Source organism: Manacus candei, unplaced genomic scaffold (assembly GCF_025592945.1).
Source record: "Manacus candei isolate 608988 ecotype Guabito, Panama unplaced genomic scaffold, ASM2559294v1 h1tg000114l, whole genome shotgun sequence".
Lineage (NCBI taxonomy): Eukaryota > Metazoa > Chordata > Aves > Passeriformes > Pipridae > Manacus > Manacus candei.
Window position 1 is genome coordinate 1,916,109 of NW_026138162.1, and position 18,865 is coordinate 1,934,973.

At 34.0% G+C, this 18,865-nt stretch overlaps 1 protein-coding gene across 4 annotated transcripts in view; it reads left to right on the top strand.

The window, feature by feature from the left end:
* MGAT4C (MGAT4 family member C) overlaps positions 1-18,865 on the top strand; it is a 340,168-nt gene that overhangs the window by 273,466 nt on the left and 47,837 nt on the right. The window contains exon 1 of one of the 4 annotated variants that reach the window (XM_051770061.1): positions 9,901-9,986. The exons of the other annotated variants lie outside the window; for them this stretch is intronic. The gene's annotated coding sequence lies outside the window, so the exon portion shown is untranslated. Of the gene's footprint in view, positions 1-9,900; positions 9,987-18,865 lie in introns of those variants that run through there. 4 annotated transcript variants of the gene reach the window in all.

Genomic DNA, 18,865 nt, shown 5'->3' on the forward strand with positions numbered 1-18,865 from the left:
AAATCCCTTGGGGTGGATTGGAGTGAAATGACACTGAATAATCGGTGTTTGAAAACATATATATGTAGGGTTTATTTTAGAACAATTTTGTTTCTAAGGTAAACAGGTATGTTGCCATTTTGGATGTTATCATCTGTATCTATGATCTATAGCAATATGGTATAAAGATAACCTTTAGGGAAAATACATAAGGGAGAGAAAGGAAAAGACAGGATAACGGTAAGGGAGAGTAAGGGAAAGAAAAGATGAGAGTGGAAAAATGTATATAATCACTGCCCACGGGGTCCAGTGATGAAAGTTGCAACTTCCATGTCTGTCAGTTGAAGTGGTGACCTTAATCCATTGGAGGTTGGGGGAGAGAAGCCCACACACTCAAAGAAGTTATGAGTTATTATATCCACGGATAGTGTCATGGGCCATGCCACGAGTCTCCAACCTCTTCTGGGCCTGTGCAGAGTTCCTGTGAGGAGCATGGTGTAAAAGGATTTTTTCTGCCTTTCAGGATTAGCAGGGGGATGGGCTTTGATGAGCCAACAGCCTCCTCTTCCCAGCCTGCAAAAGTCCCCTGACGATCAAAGAGTGCGTAAATTATTAACTGTTTCAGTCTCTGACATCAGCCACCCAAACAGAGGATTAAGTTCCCCAGAGGCATCCTTTGTCATTGTAAACACTACTGGATATGCTCTTAGGCTTGAAATAACTCTTCATTTGAAAAGGATGAGTGTCTCTGTAGGTTTTACGTTATATCTTTTAGCAACATAAGCAGGAGTCAGAAGTCCCAAAGGGTCAAAAATGGCACTAAATTCTTGTAATCTAGAATTTCACCTTAAATTTCTATTTTACCAAACTGTTAGTGGCTGAACTGCTCTTTAACCTCCACTGACTATGTCGAATATCACATAGGTCACTTCCCTTTATGAAGGCACTTTGTGTCATTTTAGGTGCTCCAAGTTATCTGCAATATCCTCATGGATTCAAATACAATGCAGAACCTATAGAAGAGCAGAAACCCAATGGCGTGGCAGATGGAAAAATCCTTGAGAGAATTTCAGTTGACAAGAGATATCTAGTGTGCAAATGAGCTGATCTCTAGTTCACACGTGAATATATACAGACCTTTGTCTGCAAACAGAATCTCACTCTCAGTGAGCTTTATGGAGCTTTGGAGCTCACTCCCATGAGCTTTTTGGAGTACACTTTTTATTTTTAATATGTAAATTTGTATGGAATTCTTTTACATGAAGTGAAAGCAGCAGTGCTTGGAGAGACATCTGAAAATGAGAAAATCAGCCTGGTAAATATAAAAGTCTGGATCTTTAGCAGTTGTAGATACATGTGACTTTAGTGCCTTCACTATCGGTATATTGATTTACATCATATGGGAGCTGACTGAGCTATGACACAAATATTCAGTGTTTTCTGAGGTCTGCATTCTGTGATGCTGAAAATGTAATCTGTCATGTGACAGAATTAATTATCCTTAAAACTCAGGAGAGGAAAAAATAATTTAAATTATCTTTTACCCAACTCTTTTAACAGCATTTGCTTACAAAAACACAGTTCTTTAATGTTTCGTAACTCTAAAATCAGGTATTTCTTGGAAAGGCCTGCCTCAAAATTATTTAAAACTAACTAAGTCTTCAAAACATAAGAAATCAAAAGGGAGTAATTTAATGATGAAAATAATGTTTTTAGAAAACAACATGTTCATGTTTTACTATTTAAGAGAGAAAAAAAGGCTAATTTTGTAATTAGGTTTTGTTGACTTCCTAATAGTTATAAGTAGTAACTTGATAATGTGCCACTCATAATTATAATGGCATTTACTCTTAATATTATAGCTCTACTTGTTCAGCTGTAGAGTCTCAGAAAAAATTAATTCATAAAATATCTGAAGTGACTCCTTTTACTTTTTTTGTGGTGTCTTCTTCATATGTTCCTGAGCGCATTATTTGTTTGTTTCCTTTATAGAACACTTAGGAGTACAAATAAAAAAAGCAGTTTTGAACTGATTATTTTACATTACTTTGTTTTCAAATACACTTGTGCAGCTATGAAAAATAAGTGCCTGAGATGGATTTGCATTTTCCTTCAAAAGAAAAAGCTCACATTTTTGTACTCTCCACGAAGAAAGGTTTTGTGTACTTTATAAAGCCACTGAGTATGGTTCAGACTAGTGACCTGAATCATTAAATGCTGTCAAAAAGGAGCAATATTTTTCTAGTGGCATCAATCAAAGAGTAGTGCCCTCTGACATTATTCCTAAAGGACTTCGGAAACTATAGCAGAGAGCTATAGGATGTTTTATTATTGTACATGAAATATTGAGCAGAATTTCTGAGTGGGCAAAGGGATTACATGGTAGACCATCAGCACAAATCTTATTTTAATAATATCATACTTTTATATATATATAAAAACATATATAAACATTGTGGTTTAGAATTTCATTGCTTCATGTAGAAGTTGGATAGGATAACACAGCAAAATCTTACAGTTTTGGTCCAGGGTTTGGGGTCAGAAGAGACCAAAGAATTAGACTGCAGTTTAACTCTCACAGTAAAGCTCAGTAATTCATAGCGTTAATCATTTCTAACCCAAAATACTAAGGCCAGGATACAAATGCACTTTGCCTTTTAATGAATAAAAATATTAAATAAACTCTGAAGACATGCCCCAATTTTTGCTTAGTGCTAAACACACTCTTGATACCGCTCAAATACAAAGTCAGAGATAGCAGTAAAAGTGTCTTCTAACTTTTATGACCTTTCCAACTCTTTAGCTTGATCCAGTGCTGAGATGGTTTCTAATTTACACCAGCTGAAGGGCTACTTAGATCTTGCCTTTCTTCACCTCTGGCATTTGTCCAGAAACAACTAGAAGCAACATGTCGTGAAAAATGTTCAGTATCATTTTTACAGCCCCAGAGAGATCCTTCTGCATTCTAGCATTGAAGACCTCCCTAAGGACATTTTCCTGCACTTAATTTAAGCAGGTGGACTAGAAGCTAAACCCAGTACATTTTTTATATCAGGATAACTTCAAGATATGAAAAACTTTGATCAATAACATAATAAATATTTTAGCTCTCCAAATATAATTTTTGCCTATGATTAGCCATTTTTTTTTCTGTTAGATAACATAACATTTACAACATCTATCTATATTTGTAATTGGAAACCTGGCTGCCACAGGAAATGATGTGTCATGAGACAGTTATCTTATATTCTATTTTAAGTGGAGTAAAAATTCACTTTCCTTTATGGTAGATAACATCCAAAAGTACTCTTGTTTTCTTATACTGGAATTCTATCGTTAGTGGAATAGTGAAAAGATACTGATATCCTGAAGACTTCTGGCAAAGAGAAACACATAGGCAGGGACTACAAAATGGTCATGAGAACATGTAATATCGCCATTTAAATGAATTTTATCTCTACCTTGATTAAATCTAATAACTACTCATTAATTCTATTACCTTCTTCAGGTCAAAGGTTTTTAGGAATGATTTAGTAGCCAGATTTTGAATAAAAAGAACAAAGCCTGGTGCTAAACAGTGTATTAGAATTCAGCAGGACTAGATTTTAGTATAATTTTATAAAAAAAATGCAATAAATTGCATGATTGCAAGCAGCTATTCAGTAATAATTAATATACAAAAAAAATTATCTGAAATTGGAGCTGGTTACTATTCAAATGGCAAATACTTTAAAACAAGACATTTTTTCATTATCAAAATATCTACCTGCAGAATTTCCAGAAAATCCTTTTTATTTCACTACAGGTGAAGCCTTGTTCGCTGCCATAAAGTAAGGGGAAATACAACTACCTGTGAAAGTTAAAAAGAAAATTACAATGCCCAAAAAATGTATTTTTATTTATAATAAATGGTCTTTCGTCCATTGAATAATGTGGATTTTGATGCATGACTAAGAATCTCAATATAAGTTACAGCTTTTTTGTGTTTGAAATTTTTATAGCAATGAATATATTAAAAAAAACCCACACAAAATTAATGGCAAAATATATGATTAACCCCAGGTAACTAGCATTGCCATTAAGTGATAATTATGTAAGTTTTCCATAGGTATTTTTTACAGTTTTCTGTGCTTTTTATTGATTTTTTTTTTTTAGTATGCTTGTATGTTATTTGTGTGAGTATGGGAAGGTTCAAAAGGAGTCATCTTTTTTAAAAAAAAACAGTTAAGAGCCAAATCTTTTATATGTGCTTTCATAAAAGAAGGGTAATATGCCTATTCTTCTTGGTATGAAGACGAATAATTCCCATAATTCTAGCAGTGCAGTATCTGCACAGAAGGGGAAATGGACCCTTTCTGACAACTTTTCCCCAAAAAAATCAAGCAGGTGATTGTTTTTCTACTCCTTGGAACAGTTACTACTTGAAGTAGACTAACTCTGACATTAATTGATAAAGTAACATCGATAAATAGATTAAAAACAGTAAGCTTTTTTAATCTTTTTATACAAGCTGTAATAATCTAATAGTATTTTGAGTCATATAAAATAATTATGCAGTTGTACACTACTCCGATTAACCAAAATAATTTATTGAGAAATTGTTTTCTACATGTATGTTTATATGAATATATTGTAAGTAAAATTTAATGAATGTTTTTTAAAATTATGTCTAAAAATGTTCAAATTAAGAGGATTCAAAGATATCAAAAACCAGGACCTTTTTCCACTCTCACACCAAGTTTCTCCATTGCCCGAAAGATAACTTGTGAAATCTTTGGTAAAATATTGCTTTGAAACAACATAAAGAATGTCAGGTTTTCACTTTTTCTTTCCTGAAGTTTATCATTTAAAAAATAAAATTTAAAATAATATCTATATACTATCTTTTTTGCGCAAAGATAAAATCAGTGTTATCAAATGGTTGGAATAAAAGTAATAGCAGCTATTTTTACATTAAATTTACAATGAATGAAAATCATTTAGTAACTTGCTTATGGTTTCCAGTTCAATTGTCATACTCAAATCTGACTTGAATTTATATGCTTGATTTGGTTTTTAGTCCCACCTGACTTTTTTTAATACTAAGTCTGTATGTGCATAAGTATATTGGCTTATTTGTTCCTAAAGTTACCCTAGGTCTGCTATACAATGCAATGGTAAAAAAACAAAACATGAATAGTCATAACCTGCTACAACTCTGCCTGTTTATCTCAGTGGATGGATTTTTTTTTCCTGTGGCAGTCCAGCATTAACAGTCTGGGAAATATTATAAAAGAAAGAATGTGGCTTACAGATGTGCTTCAAAATAAGTATTAATCAGACTCTTCCATGATTATTGAAATTTAAGGCAGACCATGAAAATAAAAGTAACATTCACTGAAGTATAATATTTGCAATGGCAAAAAGAGCCCTGTTACACAGTCACTTGAATAACCTTAGGAAAATAATATTAATAAAAGATGTGTCTGAAATCAGCACATTGACTTGCTTAGTTTATTTCTTTTCTTGATCTCTGAAAAGTTTCAGGTTGCTTTTTTATGTTTCTATCTATGCCCTGAGGGTTTCCTAACAAAAAATAAGGCAAGTCTGTTTAATCATGAATTGTATCCAAAAGGCATTGGACAGGTAGTTGTAACCCACTTCCAGGAATGTCATGAAATGTTGCCGCTGGTTGTATAATGAACTTCTATTTATGTCATTGACAGTAGCTATAATCTGACAGGGAAAGAAACCTCTTTTTCCTCTGATTTCATTTTTGTATGAAGAAAGAAAAAAGAAGAGAAGAATAAGGTGTTATCAAGAAAAAGAAACAATGAGAAATTTTTCTTAATGCACATGTGGAACTGTATTTGCTTACACACTGCAGTTTTAAGGTTGCAATGTAAGAGTGTGCAATTTTACAGGAATTATGGAGAAAAGTTAAAACTGAGTGATTGGAAGAAAATATTAAAACCAACTAGCAATAGGTCAATATTAGCATATTTTGTGTCTGGGGAAAGGCAAGTTAACATACATGGCATTTTAGAAGCAGTCACGACTTGACAGGTAGTAAACCACAGGCTAAAGTCAGGAAGAAGAGAAAATCCTATTCAGAATTGTATGCTTTACAATGCAAATTTTTATGGATCACCTATTAAATTTCTTCATTTGATAACCTTTATTAAAGAGTCTTTTAGAAACTAATCCCATTTGCCATTTTCAAATAAAACTTCCCTTGACCTCAATGTCTGAGTGTATACTCAGTTAAAATCTCCACTCTCTGACTTATTCAAGTTGCTGTGTGCTAGCAAAGCATACAATTGAACTGGATTTCATATCTCTCTCCCAGTAAGAATCACAGAACAGTTTGCTTCAAAAACATTAGCAAATAATTATTGCAAAACAAACAATAGAAAATTACTACTTATAGCTATGGACTCGTGAACATCAATGTGAAAAAAACTAGATATTTAAAAACTGTCTCCAAACATACCCTACAATGGTTCACTGTTGTTTCTACCTAAAATCATTTGTCACAGTTGTTAAACGTGCTTTCTAATCTTGATGGAGACTTAATCAAATTGCCTATTCCAAGAGTCAGCTCTACAGAAAAATGTTTGTGTAATGTAGGACAGCTTTAGGATCTGTTATCCAGGTAGATGCCATCCAGGTAGCTTGCTTTCTCTCTGATAAATAGAAGAGTCTACAAGAAGTTTCCCAGACAGGGTACTCTGAAAAACGCAGATCAGACAATTCAGGATTTGAGAGTGAAATAGACTTCCCGTAGATCGCGAAGTAGTTCCAGGGGCTATAGCAACTTTGTGTATAGAAATGTAATGTAATTAAAATCTTCATTTTATCACGGTTTAAATTTGATAGTTCATTCCAGTTTAACAGAATAATTCCCTTAGTAATTCCATTTATTACTGGCATACTGCTTTTGGAGATGATTACTATGCTGATATTTTTCTGCTATGATCTTATCCAAATGAACCTCTTTCTGTATCATTTGCAGTTAGCTTTGTATCAGATCAATCACAAGATGACTGACAGTCATAAGGAAGGAACAAGAAAAATTATTTTAGTAAGTTAAAATAAAAAGTACAGTAACAGATTCCCGTAGAGCTGAACACAAACCACAAAAATATGGATATTATCTGTATGAATAAAGAGAATACAAGATACAGAGGAGAATAAACCTTACAAACAGACTGAGAAGTGTAGGCAAGGGATGGCATAAGAATAATTTTAAGAAAGAGGTAAACATGTGTTGTGAGTTAACCCTGTCTAATAGTCAAATAAATGCCCATCCAGCCAGTCACCCACTCTCGCCCTGTGACACAGGGCCACAAAACACAATGAGAAAGATGATGGATCCAGATGAAGACAGGAAGATTGCTTATCAAGTACCTTCTTGAGAACAGACTCAACTTGAGGAAAATTAATTGAATTTATGGCCAATTAAAACAGTAGTAGAATCAAGGGCAGTGAGAAATTAGAACAAAAATATTAAGATGTTGCTTTCCTTCCTCTTTCATAGGCTCAGCACTCAACTTCACTCCTCCGCTTCCAGCTTCAACACCTCCTACCCCAAGGGGCTCAGGGGGATGGGGAGCACTCAATAACAACTCCCGTCTACTTCTCCTTCCTGCTCATATTTTTCCTCTCCTTCAGTACCTAGAGTAACTCCTTCTTCTCTGACCATATAACAAGTTCCCTCTTGTTCCCTCTCCTGTTTTCCAGGTTTTTTTTTTTCCTCACTCTGCTCACTGGCATTTTCCCCCATCTTAAATGCATTTCCCTGAGGTGCCACCACCATAGGTCCCACCTCACAGAGGCCCCTGCAACTCCCACTGCCAGTGCCAGGGCACCTGCACCGTGGACAATATGTAGTAAAAGTTGAACAGGTATAAAAATGATGGGACCGAGACAGATGTAGTGATGAAGCATACTGGCAGATTTGGAACAAAAAATAATGAGTCCTCTTAAGGTTTTTTTTATGATTAGTGTATCAAAAAGATAAACAGTAACAAATGTTTTACATAGGAGGCAACCAAGGTAATCGAAGGCTAATAAGTGCCAGTGGCTATTTTTAAACCTATTAAAAATGCATCTGTAGGTGCTGTGAAATGAATGTGTTTCTTCGTGCATCCAGACGGAAACAAATATCTCAAACACAATGAAGACAAAACAAAGGAGAAAGAAAACATGCGAAAACTTCTGACCAAGAAGATCAATACACCTGTTTTCAGTTCTTCTAAAACTCTCTTGATTTCCACAATGATTTGCTCCATGCTTTTGTGTTCTTTAATAAAATTGTATTTTATTAACAGTGGATAAATAACTAGGACATATTCCCTGGTATATTTTGTAATTATAATACCTATGAGGATGAGAGAAATAGGAAGCACACCTTTTTTTGAAAATCATAGGAATATTTAGTTTTCATGTTTATTGAGAAAAAAATTAAAATTAGGAATATTAGGCTCAAAAATACTTGAAAAATCAAGTGGTGACTTGAAATATTTTTATCTTTCCTGCAGAAAATAACCTCTTCTGGAGTTTTCAGAACTTCCCCTGACTGGGAGCTGCTGGAGGGCAAAGACTAGGTCCACAGTCAGACATCTCATCTTTTAGGTCAGATAATTTTTTTTAGATTCATCATTTAGATTCATTCACTTTGTTATTGATCAAACATAGCTTTAATTTTATAATTTTAAATATTAATATTGTTTATTGTTCTGAATTCTGATTTTTTTAATCAAATACCATTCAGTAAAATTATCTGAAGTTTATTATTTAAGTAGGTAAAGTCAGATTATTTAACATATGCCAAGTGATCCCTTTCTCCAGCAAAATTTTGGAAATAAATTTTTTCATATACAGAAAATGAAATCTTTATTTTTGCTTTCCTGTTATCTGTCATGCACTGGCTTTGGGGAAACAGTTTTCCAAATAGCTAAAGTCTGTTTAATTTTGTTTCTAAATAAAAGGTAATTATTGTCCAAGTCTGCATCAACCATTTAAGATTTAACTTTTTCCTTGAGCTATGGTTTACCACAGACTGTATCATAGGAATGATGAAATATAACAAAAAAACCCAAATTTTCTTTTGTTATTTCTAAACTATGAAATCAATGTAAGTTATATTGTAGGGTCTACCATAAGATATATAGAGATATCCACTGTTGGCTCTGGAGGAAAATGCTTCAGGAATGTAGTAGACTGATGTTTGATGTGAATTTACCACCTAAAAATATCATTAAAATACTCTATTCTTATTGTAAATCTGACTTGATAGGAATTACACAGTGCAACTTCAGGGTTTATATGCCTTTGGTTAGGCAATTTCCATCAATAAAGCACACACTTTGGAAAAAAAAGGTAGGTTTTCCACAGGAATAGATTTTTGTTGTGATCAGCAGTGATTTATTCCTGAGGCATAGCTTCTCTCCCATCTCTGTTTTACCTCAGGTTTCTGTCAGAATCAAGTAGTTTCAAACCCTACAGCAGAAATTTAAGAGGTGGTTCAAGCAGAATGGTTTCTCTCAGTATTTGATTGTTGATAGCCGAGATTTCTGGGTTTGCATTTAACTTCCTTTAGGTATTTATAATGTCAAAAAATATGGCATATAAATAACAAGAGATTCTAAGAATATTGATCTTTATAATTACAGTGTTGAGCTGTCATCTTCTCAATATGGTTGGAAGATCATCAAACACATTTTCCAGCCTGGCCTGAGGTCCAATTCAGCTCATCATTATTTTTGACTCTCTCTACCTTTTTCCCACGCACAAGTGGAAATAGCTGCCCAAGTTATGTTTTCTTCTGCTTTTTTTTCAAAGCCTGACAGAAAATCAAGCTTCCAGTGGGCAAATAGGGTTCTTCTGCCAAGGGGTTAGCAAGCAGTTACTGAGAAAGATATGGACAGCAGGCATCGCCAGGAGGGTATTTCTCAGCACGGGGGAATGACAATCAAGAAAATTGTCCTGAATCAGAATTGAGGACATGGATTAACTATTTAGAGGTGAGATTCCTATGTGAAAACTATGCAGGCTCTTTATAGGCTATTACTTAAATACTGTAATCTTGTTCTCAAGGGTTTTTTCTGCATACTTTGTTCTAAGGGCTTATATTTTATGCCTGGACACGAATTCAAATGCTTCTCTAGTACCGTAATTTACTTAAATTGATAGCTAAATGTGTTTGTCTTTTGATTGTTCTGTTCTGTTTCTTACATAGTGTTTAGATAATCTATTTCTGTGATGTACCAGGTATGCTTTATCTAATAAAATTCTACAATATTTAGATATCATTATGCATGTAGAAGATTGCACATATAGAGAAGATGCATGTATAGAACAAGGTGTGACTAATATTTACTCCAAAGTATTAGCTTTTGTTCTATAATGTGTTAATATCCATCAAACTAAATTATTAGTAACATTTTACTAAAATACAAGGCAAATACATGTGTAACAATGTCACAGGAAATAATATTATCTCTGTTGGAAGTTTGGTTTGTATGAAAACAGGAAAGACCTCTAATAAATGGAAGACTTATCCAGCAGTAATCTTAGAGTAAGACAAGAAGGACACTCATACTACTGCAAATATTTGTCAAAGCTGTCTGATTCGTCCTGCATGGACAACAAATGCTTTTAAGAATTCCCTGTGATGCACGTGTAAAATATCAGCTTCCCAGTTCCCACTGCTATCAGTCAGATTCTTCTACATCTCAGAATCAAACCCAATGGCAGTAGCTTCAGCCTTTTTTTTAATCAAAAAATGATAAAAATAGAATATGCTTTCATGAAATGAACCCAATTAACCTGCCTGTAGTACATTTGATATTACTTTCAAGTCCATTCAGTGAAGCTTGTCACTAGTTTAAAATTCTATATCCATTTGGGAAGTATTAAAAAGTGCTTAGGTTTGCTTCATAATAAGTCAAATTCCCATTAAATTGCTGTTTTAAGTCTCCTTCAGCTATTTGTCATATTAAAAATAATTCTGAATTAAGTGTATGAGAAAAGAAAAGGATGCATTTTTTCTTAATAATTTTTTGTTCTTCATTATCCATGTACATTAATGGAGTTTTAATTTGTTGTAACACTGAACTTTTACACTTCATTAAATCTATGTGCCAATAATTACGGGCCTTATTGATTTCTTGTCTTTTTAGCTCTTCAGGGTTTGTCTCCCCCTGGATTGTTTTTCTCACATTGAGATGTCGCTGCTAACGTTTCAAAAGAGAGGTTGAAAACATTTCAGCTTTCTGTAATGCATTCTCATCTTCTTTACCATGTTGCAATTAATTAGATGAACTCACAAGATTTTTTCCCATGCATAGAATAATTTAGAATTTTCTATGATGATTTTTCTTTAGCAAAAGATTAAAAAAAAATCTCAGTGGTCTTACAATATGCAACAGAGTACATTTGTAGCACAACGATTTAGTTTTTTACATTAATTCAGAGCAAAATAACCCTGTCAGACAGATAAGGATTGCACAGATAAGGATTAATATTCAAAACCAAGGAAAGGATTTAAACTGCCAAAACAGAACGCAGGTAGATAATAGTTCCCTATCTACAAAGCATTGATTTCTTTTAGTTTATTGACAACTTAATCATGTAAGTGTCTAAACTCACTAGGCATAGCTGATTTGACCTAGAAGCTTCATAGAAGTACAATTACATACTGCAAAAGTCTAGAGCAAATCAAACCCAAGCATGCTGGAAACTAAACTCCTCTACAGCATGTGAGATCTAAAAACTTGACAGAATAGAGCTGTTTCTTTCAGAGGACTTAGAACGTTTTAGGGCACATTAACATGCTAAGCTTACTGTGTGGTTTTGTTACTACTTTTTTGTCCTTTTTTTGTGTTTTGTTGTTGTTGTTGTTGTTGTTTGTTTGTTTGTTTGTTTTTCCTTGTTGGTTGGGTTTTTTATGTTATGTAACTGTGTAACTCAGAAAGATACCTTGCTACAAACATGCATGTTATCTAACTTCTACTAAAGTTTGGAAGTATATCACTTCGAAATGTAAACGTATATGTAGCAAATTTACTGAGGATTGAAAATTCTTAGATCTGCCCTTTTTAACCTAAATCTTCATACCCAGTGCTCATGACCCTTACTTTTTGAACACAAGTCTCCTTACCTGTACACTTTCAAATCTCAGGCTATCACAAAATCCGATCTGTCCTTTCTTAATAATTGAATCTTTCTGTCCATGTTCAATCAGATCCTTCCATATTTTTTTCTTTCAAATCAAATCAAGAAACAATTGCACCCTGATACATTCTCGGACCCTGATATTTCAGGTTAAAACCACAGAGTAGTACAGGGCTCTTAAGCAAAAGGTAGGGAAATGTGTTACAAAATCTCACACTTGAATTTCAAAACTCCATAATGACTGTGTTTTGATGCATAAACCAGTATTTGATTTCTTATGAGGCAGATTAAATCAGTATCCAGGATGCATTTTCTTTAAGTTCTATAGAAAATGCTGGCCATAGCATTTTCTGTAAAACACAGAGGGAAAAAAGTTTCTGTCTCCCTCCCTGATAGGTAACAGAACTAGACTTTCTTTTTCTCTTCTTCTTAGTGTGTACTGTATTATCATCTCTAACCTTTATGTTTTTAATGTTCTCAAAGAACTGTAACTCTTTTTTCTCCTTAACATTCTGACTTTATCCTTGTATGCCTACTTGCCCTATATCTTCATAGTCATCTGTAGTAATATGTGATTGCTTCTATTTTGTGAATGACCTTTTTGATTTCAGTGTCATCAAACTATTACTGGAGCAGTCAAATGTACCTCTTCTTATGGCTTACTCCTGTCTGTGGACTGAATTCATTAGCTTTTGTACACCTCCTGAACCCGTGCTGTGTCATGGCCCCATCCCCCCTTCGGACCGTGGCATATGGTGCCCAACGTGGCCACAACCCTCAGATTAAGAGTCTCGTGCTCTACCGAGGGACTGCGGCATAGCACGGGTTCAGGAGACAAGGTAGGGTGCAGATGGAATGCTTTATTGAAGTGTGCATGTGATTTTTTATCAGCTCAGGCAGGGAAAGGGCCAGAACATGGGGTGGAGCATGAGACAGACAAACAGGGGAACAAATCAGGGTAGGGAAACAGGCAAAAGAGGGGAGGAAAAGGGCAAATGGTAACTGTCTCCTCTCTGCTGCTTCTTCAGCCTATTAGAGAAGGGAGTGGGGGAGCAGGGAGAAGGCAAACTGATGGCGAGCCCGAGCATGCTCAGGCTATGCACTTTGTAGTGTGGATACAATGAAACCACATAATAACAGTAAAGTCCATATAATAACTGTAAGGTCCATATAACAAAGTCCTGTCAATTGCTGTATACCTTTCTCCATGCCTGGAACTGTTCCCATCCTGAATCTTGCTCCTTTACATAGAACTTTTTAGTGAGTGAGTGCAAGCTTACTGTATCCTCTTTTTGCTACATAAGATTAATTGACATCAACCTTTCAAAGTGTATTATTTTCCTTTTCAACCCTTTTTCTTTCTAAGTGCTTTCATGAAAATTATTTTCAGTATTCAAGTTCTCAGGATCCTCCATTTTTAAGTCACAAAAATAAAAAAATCAATTTAGCTGAGTATTGTATCTTTATAATTTCCTTCACTTACTGAACTGAAATGTTAAAGTGCTAAGAATTTCCCATGTCAGTGAACCCAGTACATTGCACTTGAGTAACCTCACAACCACTGGTTTAAACTGGTCCATCTTGGTCTTAAACAGCTTGGATTTCAATCCTTTAACAGGTATGGGAAAGTTGTTATAGGATTCTTCTTGTAATTCACAACTTACCTGTGCTTACTTTATGCACAACATTCTTGTGCCAGTTTTATTCTTCATTCAACTTATTTCTTGTACTTCATGCTGACTCCCTATTCCTTAAAAAACATCAACAAAACATTTTAAGAATATACTGAACTGTTTACTGTGTTGTATTTTTCAAAAAGAAGATTTAAACATTGATTCCAGCTAGACTTCTAAGATCTGTATTTCCATAATATTGTATCTCTAGGAGGGGAGTTGAATCAACAAGAACGGATGAGAGTTTGAATTTCCTTAAAGTTACATTCCCATTACCAAGGAAGTTTGAGATCTGGGTTTTGTAGTAGTTGAATCTTTTGCTACAGTCAGAGTTGTCTTCTGGTCATTAAAGTCAGGGTAAATCCACTTGCATTTGTTCCACATGCACATTGATGCTTCTGTAATCAAACATTTTCTCATAGAATTTATCTGATAAAAATGGAGAGTCTTTTCAGATAAAAATTTTTCAATTCTCTGACAATCATGATGGAAAATACTACTACAGCATTAATTTCTTGCATTTAATATATATGACTGGGATGAATATAGAATAAAATTTAACTCATTAGTTTACATAGCTGCAGTCAATACAAGGATAAAAATCTCTGTATAATATTAAGCACTAAATGAAGCAGAGGAAACAAGAACAGCATTAAATTACAGAATACAAATAGCAATGTTGTTAATTACATTTTAATTCAACTGTCTTAGTTTCCATTAAAGTTACACCTGTGGGAAGATTACATTAGCATCTCTTTCACACCAGATTGAAAAAAAAAACACAACCAAGTTACTTTTCTATCAAGCAACCCAGAACAAAACGAATACAAAAAATATTGAACAATGTGCCATTATTTTATCTTCTGCAACCTGAAAATGACTCTAAACTGTTCAAGCAAAAGCACTTAATATGTATACTCAGTTTTGAACTTTTAAATGTCATTTACCATTCTGCTTTTTGTAAAATAGTCATTAGTGGAGCCAGAATGAAACATAGGATGCTTTCCAGACAAAACTTTCACCTTTGAATAATGTTATTATAGTTATCTTTTCCTGAACGATTACTGGAAAATGGTGGGTTGTTTAAAAAGTATATGATTTACTCACAGATAGTGTTTCTGGGAAATCCAGGGAAATAAAATAGTAAGGAAAATTTAGTCTAATTTTTTCAGCCTATGAAACTTAGACTTTTCTTGTTGAGACAAAATGACTACAGAAGAATACATTCTCTTTATCAAGTGTGAGTCCATATTGCCTCATATTCTGAGCTCCAGACCACTTCAGAGTGAGGGAAGATTGTCAGTGGGAAATACTTTGCCTTCCTATCTGCAGCAGAACATGTCGATTTCTTGTTCACCAATTATGGAATTAAAGAGCAACTCATTGTTCCCTCAGGATAAGTGAAAACTTTTGTCTATATTACTATCATTCTAGTTATATACTAGGGGCCAAGCCAGGAGTGAACAGGCAGTAGTGATGAGAGTGAAAAGACAGTTGAGGTATTTCCTAATTTTTGACTGCTTGACTTTCAGCAGTAATACTGTATTTTTAATGCAATTTTGTTTATAATAGTAAGAAATTGGATTAGTTTACTTGCTTGTGTTTCTATTAGCTGTCTTTTCAAAGCAGAGAATCAAATCAAATGTCCTTTTATTTGCTTTTCTTCTTTTCTCTTTAGAGTGATGTAACATTCCTGTTTCTTTTATAGATTTGTCAATCATTCTTTTCAACATTCTTATCCTTGCTTGTGGCATCTGAATTCTGTTTGCTTAAAATTTGAGTCTTTTTTCTTATCATCACTTGTCCAGTACTTCTTTTTAGCTCCAAGTATAGGTCATTCTTATGTTGTATGTGATATTTCATTTCTGTCCACGAGTAGAGAGTGTTGAGTTGAGGTCATTGATCATATGTGCTCAATTCTGGAACTGTTGCACATGTCAAGGTTACATTCCAATTCTAATTTCAAGTATTCTTTTAATTTTCAGCAACTGTTTTAGTGAAATCTCTTTGTGTCACTTTTATAGTTTTCTAGGATTAAATCTCCACAATTCTTTTACAGCTATGGCTATATAAAATGAATAATACTGGGAAAAAAATAGAAGTAAATGTTACAACATATATATTTATTATTGGTGTATGGGGTAAAAGGTATCATATTTCTAAAAGTGAGCAGCTATATATACATAGCTACATATACATACATTTATGGCCCACTGCTAAACTGAATATATTCACCTTCTTATTCAATGCTAGCTAAAGCTTGTTTTCAGAACTATATAGTATATTTAAAAAACCCTACACTGATATTTAGTATGCATAACATTTTTTGTTACAGATGATTTTCACAAACTTTTCTTTGTACAGATGGCAAAATGTTATGATTTTACAAGTGACTTTTCTTCTGAATGCAGTGCTTTCCTTGTCTCCTGTGATAGTCTGTTCAGATTTAGTGAAGTTTACATAATATTAAAAATAACCTTTTTTTCCCCTTTCTCATCCATATTCCTTCAAGATTCCATGTCAGAATCACTGAAGCTAGAGTCTTGCCAGACCATGGAGACATAGGGTGGGTTTACTGAGAAGAAATGTTTGTTGCCACAAGGCCTCTATGTGAAGAGGTAGAAACAAACACTTCTTCCCTAATAGAGCTCCGTGGAGCTGAATTCCTCCCAGCCTATAGGATGTTGACAGGCAGGCATTTTTGATTTCTTCCTTTCAAAACAACTTTCAGTCATCATGTAGGTGAGCAGCTATAAGACTTTAGGGATGGGGATAAGGGAACAAGGATAGCTTCATCAGGAAAGTCATGTAGAAGTTAAATAGGCAACTATCTAGAAGTTAGGCAATTTTGTCCTATGTATAGGGCAAAATTGCAATAAAAGCAGTACCAAGATGAAAAAAAGAAAAATCTTTCACAATAACTAGACTTTGTTTGTAATTCTGTGCCTTGATTCAGTAGGCTACCTAGAATAGCCCAAGGAAACAATACCAGCACAAATAAACAGATTATAACATAGCCTCTGTATATGTCTGAGTAGAATTTGTCTTTGTATTTTCCTGTCATAACATACCGTGAATGTTTCTGTGAACCATACGTGATCATTTTTACAAACTAGATTATTTAGGGAGATGCTCCAATATCTTAATTACAGATGGTGGTAGCTGAATTATGTAAGGCTTTTCTGCTGTATTGGTAATTTCTCACTGAGCTTTTTTAAAACTTTTTATTTGGATGTTTTTTGTTGAATTACATTAGTATTTCATAAGAAAGACAAAATGTACAGAGGAATCTGACAGGAATGTTAGTTTCTAAAACTACTGAAAAGAGCACAGTCTGTTTCAACATTCTTTGTAAGAAGTTTGGACAATTATGTACTGAGGCTTTGTGTTATGGATCATTTACTCAATTCGTCTGATATGGTAGTTGTAATAGATCACATTCTTGTATCCTTTCACTAAAAATTTATTTGCAGAACATCCAACACAGAATATTTCTCATAAAACATTAACTTTTAGAGCACTGAAAACTGAGGGCTTTTAAGCTTTCATTCAGTCCTGTATTTTTTTTTCTAAATGTATATGCATATATGTAATACAGATGCATATTTATATGCACAATTTAGTGCATATGTACATATTTAATTGCAGAATTAAATTCAAAAATAAACTAAAACCTAAAAATCTCTTTAAATAAAGTGAAAATTTAAAACTTAAACTCTTGGTTTTGCTTTAAAAAAAGCACTTCGTCTTCCTAGTGTATGTCAGTTTGATCATGAGTTATTAATTTCCCCTGTAACTTTAAGGGATAGCGATTCTTTGTTTTTCTATACACAGAAGTTTCTATAAACTTGAAAATTCAATATTTTATGCTGTCTTGTATGCCTGAAAGGGATCTTAAGGGTTTCATTTCACAAAATGTTGTCACCAAACTACTTCTGAGGACCTATGTTCTGCTCAGAAATGGTGTTGAAAGCCCGAGGGTTACAATAAGAGCTTGCCTATCCTCTAACTGCAGTGACTTGTCAGATTCCACAAATATTTCCCCTAAGGTTCTTAGGGCTTCTGCTTGCTTGCAAAGGTCTCACCCCGGTTTACAGCTGATAACCTTTACTTTCCAACAAAAGGATTAAAAAAAGACAAAAAACCTCAAGTTTTGAATGTGGTGATAGGTGAAGAAGGATTTTTTTCCTAAAGGTATTTCTGTAAGAACTGTTGGCATCTTTGTTTGTTTATGCTAGTTTCATCTGTAGTTTGAGGTGCAGTTGACTGCCTGGTAGCAGGTTATCAGAATTTTCTCTAATAAATCCATCCAGAGTTGTAGTGTACTGACCAGTTCCTTTGATCTCCTCTACTTCCTTTCAAGGAAGTTTATATTCCCATTCTGTGAACTTCTGCTCTGCAGATATAAGTTTTCTAAGATAGGGGAAATGATTTCTTACCCACAGTGAATGGAGGAATGTGAAGCTCTTTATGGACTCTTTGGGATATAATATCTACTGTATAGCTGTAAAGCATTAGGTCAACAGCCCAGATGATTCCTTTAAAACCTTTGTTACCCTGAGACTGGGAAACAGAGTAAATCATCTTCACCAGGCTGACACAGATAGTCTTTAGGCAATAACTGTTGAATTCAGTTTTCCCAAGACAGGTATCAGCTCTGATATTTTGCTGTTTTGTTATTGAAACAATATCTTTCTAATGAAAATATTCAGTTTTAAGAGTCAAATATACTTTCCTCAATGTAAACATGAGAGCTGTTCAGATTATATATAAAGATGACACCTCCTTCTTTCCCTTAGACACACTAATCGATAAGGCTTCAGTTTTTTGCTATTTAATACTACCAAATTTTAGATTATATTAACATCTTTTTCCATCAGTTATTTAGCTCTTGTCTTTAAATATTTAACTGAAATGGATAGTAGCCCACTGTATAGTCCTAAAATGAAGTTTTGTGGTGCATGTAAAATCACTTGTACAAAAAAAAATTATTTCAGTGATCTTTCACTAACAACGAAATAACATTTGAACTTACAATTTCCATCAATCATAGA